This window comes from Somniosus microcephalus, chromosome 10, assembly GCF_052327205.1.
Source record: "Somniosus microcephalus isolate GS21.2 chromosome 10, FLI_Smic_1.0, whole genome shotgun sequence".
Lineage (NCBI taxonomy): Eukaryota > Metazoa > Chordata > Chondrichthyes > Squaliformes > Somniosidae > Somniosus > Somniosus microcephalus.
Window position 1 is genome coordinate 145,447,259 of NC_140996.1, and position 6,543 is coordinate 145,453,801.

Here is a 6,543-nt window from a genome sequence, read left to right on the forward strand (position 1 = left end):
TCGCGCGCATGCTCTCATTCCCCCCAGTCGCGCGACCTCTCTTTCCCCCCCAGTCGCGCTGCGCTCTCTTCCCCCCAGTTCGCGCGCTGCCTCTCTTCCCCCCCAGTCGCCGCGCCGCTCTCTTACCCCCCCCCAGTCGCGCAGCGCTCTCTTCCCCCCCAGGCGCGCTGTCGCTTCTCTTCCCCCCAGTCAGCGCGCGCTCTCTTCGCCCCCCCAGTCGCGGCGCGCTCTCTTCCCCCCCAGTCGCGCGCGCTCTCTTCCCCCCAGTCGCGCGCGCTCTCTTCCCCCCCAGTCGCGCGCGCGCTCTCTTCCCCCCCAGTCGCTGCGCGCTCTCTTCCCCCCCAGTCGCGCGCGCTCTCTTCCCCCCCAGTCGCGCGCGCTCTCTTCCCCCCCAGTCGCGCGCGCTCTCTTCCCCCCAGTCGCGCGCGCTCTCTTCCCCCCCAGTCGCGCGCGCTCTCTTCCCCCCCAGTCGCGCGCGCTCTCTTCCCCCCCAGTCGCGCGCGCTCTCTTCCCCCCCAGTCGCGCGCGCTCTCTTCCCCCCCAGTCGCGCGCGCTCTCTTCCCCCCCAGTCGCGCGCGCTCTCTTCCCCCCCAGTCGCGCGCGCTCTCTTCCCCCCCAGTCGCGCGCGCTCTCTTCCCCCCCAGTCGCGCGCGCTCTCATCTTCCCCCCCAGTCGCGCGCGCTCTCTTCCCCCCCAGTCGCGCGCCGCTCTCTTCCCCCCCAGTCGCGCGCGCTCTCTTCCCCCCCAGTCGCGCGCGCTCTCTTCCCCCCCAGTCGCGCGCGCTCTCTTCCCCCCCAGTCGCGCGCGCTCTCTCCCCCCCAGTCGCGCGCGCTCTCTTCCCCCCAGTCGCGCGCGCTCTCTTCCCCCCCAGTCGCGCGCGCTCTCTTCCCCCCCAGTCGCGCGCGCTCTCTTCCCCCCCAGTCGCGCGCGCTCTCTTCCCCCCCAGTCGCGCGCGCTCTCTTCCCCCCCCAGTCGCGCGCGCTCTCTTCCCCCCAGTCGCGCGCGCTCTCTTCCCCCCCAGTCGCGCGCTCTCTTCCCCCCAGTCGCGCGCGCTCTCTTCCCCCCCAGTCGCGCGCGCTCTCTTCCCCCCAGTCGCGCGCGCTCTCTTCCCCCCCAGTCGCGCGCGCTCTCTTCCCCCCCAGTCGCGCGCGCTCTCTTCCCCCCCAGTCGCGCGCGCTCTCTTCCCCCCCAGTCGCGCGCGCTCTCTTCCCCCCAGTCGCGCGCGCTCTCTTCCCCCCCAGTCGCGCGCGCTCTCTTCCCCCCCAGTCGCGCGCGCTCTCTTCCCCCCCAGTCGCGCGCGCTCTCTTCCCCCCCAGTCGCGCGCGCTCTCTTCCCCCCCAGTCGCGCGCGCTCTCTTCCCCCCCCAGTCGCGCGCGCTCTCTTCCCCCCCAGTCGCGCGCGCTCTCTTCCCCCCCAGTCGCGCGCGCTCTCTTCCCCCCCAGTCGCGCGCGCTCTCTTTCCCCCCCAGTCGCGCGCGCTCTTTCCCCCCCCAGTCGCGCGCGCGCTCTTTCCCCCCCCAGTCGCGCGCGCGCTCTTTTCCCCCCCCAGTCGCGCGCGCGCTCTTTTCCCCCCCCAGTCGCGCGCGCGCTCTTTTCCCCCCAGTCGCGCGGCGCTCTCTTCCCCCCCAGTCGCTGCGCGCGCGATCTCTTCCCCCCCCAGTCGCGCGCGCGCGCTCTCTTCCCCCCCCAGTCGCGCGCGAGCGCGCTCTCTTCCCCCCCAGTCGCGCGCGCTCTCTTCCCCCCCCAGTCGCGCGCGCTCTCTTCCCCCCCAGGTCGCGCGCGCGCTCTCTTCCCCCCCCAGTCGCGCGCGCTCTCTTCCCCCCCCAGTCGCGCGCGCTCTCTTCCCCCCCAGTCGCGCGCGCTCTCTTCCCCCCCCAGTCGCGCGCGCTCTCTTCCCCCCCAGTCGCGCGCGCTCTCTTCCCCCCAGTCGCGCGCGCTCTCTTCCCCCCCAGTCGCGCGCGCTCTCTTTCCCCCCCAGTCGCGCGCGCTCTCTTCCCCCCAGTCGCGCGCGCTCTCTTCCCCCAGTCGCGCGCGCTCTCTTCCCCCCCAGTCGCGCGCGCTCTCTTCCCCCCCAGTCGCGCGCGCTCTCTTCCCCCCAGTCGCGCGCGCTCTCTTCCCCCCCAGTCGCGCGCGCTCTCTTCCCCCCCAGTCGCGCGCGCTCTCTTCCCCCCAGTCGCGCGCGCTCTCTTCCCCCCAGTCGCGCGCGCTCTCTTCCCCCCCAGTCGCGCGCGCTCTCTTCCCCCCAGTCGCGCGCGCTTCTCTTCCCCCCCAGTCGCGCGCGCTCTCTCTTCCCCCCCAGTCGCGCGCGCTCTCTTCCCCCCAGTCGCGCGCGCTCTCTTCCCCCCCAGTCGCGCGCGCTCTCTTCCCCCCCAGTCGCGCGCGCTCTCTTCCCCCCCCAGTCGCGCGCGCTCTCTTCCCCCCCAGTCGCGCGCGCTCTCTTCCCCCCAGTCGCGCGCGCTCTCTTCCCCCCCAGTCGCGCGCGCTCTCTTCCCCCCCAGTCGCGCGCGCTCTCTTCCCCCCCAGTCGCGCGCGCTCTCTTCCCCCCCAGTCGCGCGCGCTCTCTTCCCCCCAGTCGCGCGCGCTCTCTTCCCCCCCAGTCGCAGCAGCGCGCGCTCTCTTCCGCCCCAGTCGCAGCGCGCCCTCTTCCGCCCCAGTCGCGCGCGCCCTCTTCCGCCCCAGTCGCGCGCGCCCTCTTCCGCCCCAGTCGCGCGCGCCCACTTCCGCCCCAGTCGCGCGCGCTCTCTTCCGCCCCAGTCGCGCGCGCTCTCTTCCGCCCCAGTCGCGCGCGCTCTCTTCCGCCCCAGTCGCGCGCGCTCTCTTCCCCCCCAGTCGCGCGCGCTCTCTTCCCCCCCAGTCGCGCGCGCTCTCTTCCCCCCCAGTCGCGCGCGCTCTCTTCCCCCCCCAGTCGCGCGCGCTCTCTTCCCCCCCAGTCGCGCATCCAGGCCTGAGGCGCTCCTTCCCCCCACTCTCTCTCCAGGCTAATCCCGAACTAAATCCAGCAGTCTCTCTCTTCCTCCCCGTCTCTCTCTTCTCAAATTCAAATTCAAATTCAAATCGCTTTATTGGCATGATAAGGTACATCTTATGTTGCCAAAGCATCATAATACATTTATGGTTGAACACATAAATGCAGTTCTATTCATACAGTGTATAAACAGGTATATCCCTGAGTGTATAAATATACAATCGCATTATTTATATATACTCTTTTCTTAGTTTACTGGTTGTCCCTCTGTTCATGGCAAGCTGTAACATAGTGTGCCGCCAGTGTTACACAGCTTCTCTCCTCCCCCAGTAGGTATGGGAGTTTTTGGTTGTCATTCAGATTTCTGAATTCATGGCATATTTGTGAGAATTTTTGGTAGAAATTCTCCCTGATGCCCTGATATTTTCCACAGGCTGTGAGGAAGTGCATCTCTGTCTCCACTACTCCCTGACTGCAGTGAGAGCATATCCTGTCTTCTCTTGGCAGCCTGGTCTGCCTGTGTCTGCCTTTTTCGATCGCTAGGCTATGTTCGCTAAGTCTGTACCTTGTCAAGGTTCTTCTCAGTTTGTTATCCTTTACCATGGTCAGTTAATCAGCTATGTTGTATTGTCTGTTTAGGGCCAAGTAGCAATTGAGTTTGCTTTGGGTTTTTGTTGTTTCTGCCCAATATGTCAGATATTTTTCCTTTTGCTTAACGACGATTGTGTTGGGTCGAATTCTTTGTGTTACCCTGTCACTGTCCTGGGGCTGGTTGTTGTTAGTATTGTTAGTAGTTACTTCACTGAGTCCCAGGACTAGTTGACTGAGGGTATTCTTCTTTATGGTCCTCTCTTGGCATTTCAGAGCATCGTAGTGATAGCATTGGGGGTTGCTCATTTGTAGGTGATTCCAAAATTTGGTGGCTCTTTTTTGGATAGTGATTATTAATGGATATTGGCTAGTTCTGCCCTGCATGCATTGTTTACTGTTTTCCTTTGAGTCCAGAGGATACTTTTACAGAATTCTGCATGTAGGATCTCAATTGGGTGTTTGTCCCATTTTGCAAATTCTTGTTGTGTTAGCGGTCCCCATACCTCACTGCCATAGAGTGCAATTGGTTCAATTACTGATTTGAAAATTTTGAGCCAAATGCTAATTGGGATTTCTATTTGGATTGATTTTTTGATAGCATAGAAAGCCCTTCTTGCTTTCTCTTTCAGTTCATTCACAGCCAGTTTGAAGTTTCCCGTAGAACTGATTTTTAAGCCCAAGTATGTGTAGTTAGTGGTTTGTTCAATTTTGGTTGTTCCTAGTGTGAAATTTATTTTGGGTCCCTGATGTTTGGATCTTTGCTGGAACACAAGGACTTTGGTTTTTTGGGGATTTATTGTCAGGGCCCAAGTCTGGCAGTACGACTCCAGCAGGTCCAGGTTCTGCTGTAGACCCTCCTTAGTTGGTGACAGCAGAACCAGGTCGTCTGCCCCCTTATGGAGCTCCCCCTCCCCCACTGCCAAAAAGCACTGAAGAGATGCCTAGGGTTTTTCTCGTACTACGCTCAGTGGGTGCCCAACTATGTGGACAAAGCCAGACCCCTCATCAAGTCCACCTCCTTCCCCCTGACAGCAGAGGCCTGTGCAGCCTTCACTCTCATAAAAGGAGATATTGCGAAGGCCACAATGCACGCAGTGGATGAGTCCATCCCTTTCCAAGTGGAGAGCGACGCATCCGACTTTGCCCTAGCTGCAACCCTTAACCAGGCGGGGAGACCCGTGGCCTTTTTCTCAAGGACCCTCCAGGGCCCCGGAGATTCGACACTCCTCTGTCGAAAAGGAGGCCCAGGCCATTGTGGAAGCTGTGCGACATTGGAGGCAATTACCTGGCCGGAAAACGATTTACCCTGCTCACTGACCAGCGTTCAGTAGCTTTTAAGTTTAATAAGCAGAGGGGCAAAATCAAGAACGACAAGATCTTGAGGTGGAGAATCGAACTCTCCACCTACAATTACGATATCTTGTACCGGCCTGGGAAACTCAATGAGCCCCCAGACGGCCTGGGAAACTCAATGAGCCCCCAGATGCCCTATCACGTGGTACATGCGCCAACACGCAGGTCGATAGACTGAAGACCCTCCACAATGACCTCTGCCACCCGGGGGTCACCAGGTTTGTTCACTTCATCAAATCCCGTAACCTGCCCTACTCCATCGAGGAGGTCAGGACCATGACCAGGAACTGCCAAATCTGTGCCGAGTGCAAACCGCATTTTTATAGGCCAGACAGAGCAAGCCTGATCAAAGCCACACGCCCCTTTGAACGGCTGAGCGTCGATTTTAAAGGGCCCCTCCCCTCCTCCGACCGCAATGTGTACTTCCTCAACATAATTCTCTCTCTTCCCCCCCAGTCACTCTCCCTTCCCCCCAGTCTCTCTCTCTTCCCCCCAGTCTCTCTCTCTCCCCCGTCTCTCTCTCTCTCTCACTCCCCCGTCTCTCTCTCTCTCTCCCCCCCAGTCTCTCTCTCTCTCCCCCCAGTCTCTCTCTCTCCCCCCCAGTCTCTCTCTCCCTCTCTCTCCCCCCCCAGTCTCTCTCCCACCCCCCAGTCTCTCTCTCTTCTCCCCCAGTCTCTCTCTCTCTCTCTCTCCACCCCCCAGTCTCTCTCTCTCCCCCCAGTCTCTCTCTCTCTCTCTCTCTCTCTCCCCCCGTCTCTCTCTCTCTCCCCCCCCAGTCTCTCTCTCTCCCCCCAGTCTCTCTCTCTCCCCCCAGTCTCTGTCTGTCTCTCTCTCTCTCTCTCCCCCAGTCTCTCTCGCTCTCTTCCCCCCCCAGTCTCTCTCGCTCTCTTCCCCCCCAGTCTCTCTCGCTCTCTTCCCCCCCAGTCTCTCTCGCTCTCTTCCCCCCCAGTCTCTCTCGCTCTCTTCCCCCCCAGTCTCTCTCGCTCTCTTCCCCCCCAGTCTCTCTCGCTCTCTTCCCCCCCCAGTCTCTCTCGCTCTCTTCCCCCCCAGTCTCTCTCGCTCTCTCTTCCCCCCCCAGTCTCTCGCGCTCTCTTCCCCCCCAGTCTCTCGCGCTGTCTTCCCCCCCAGTCTCTCGCGCTCTCTTCCCCCCCAGTCTCTCGCGCTCTCTTCCCCCCCAGTCTCTCGCGCTCTCTTCCCCCCCAGTCTCTCGCGCTCTCTTCCCCCCCCCAGTCTCTCGCGCTCTCTTCCCCCCCCAGTCTCTCGCGCTCTCTTCCCCCCCAGTCTCTCTTCTCCCCCCCACCCCCCCCAGTCGCGCTCAATTCAATTCAATTCAAATCGCTTTATTGGCATGACAAGGTACATCTTATTTTGCCAAAGCATCGAAAAACATTTATGGTTGAACACATAAATGCAGATCTATCCATACAGTGTATAAACAGATATATCCCTGAGTGTATAAATATACATTCATATAATTTGTATATACTCTTCTTAGATTTAATGGTTGTCCCTCTGTTTATGGCAAGCTGTTACATAGTGTGCCGCTAAGGTTACACAATTTCTCTGTTTCCCTAGTAGGTATGGGAGTTTTTGGTCGTCATTCAAATTTCTGAATTCAGGGCATATTTTTGTGAA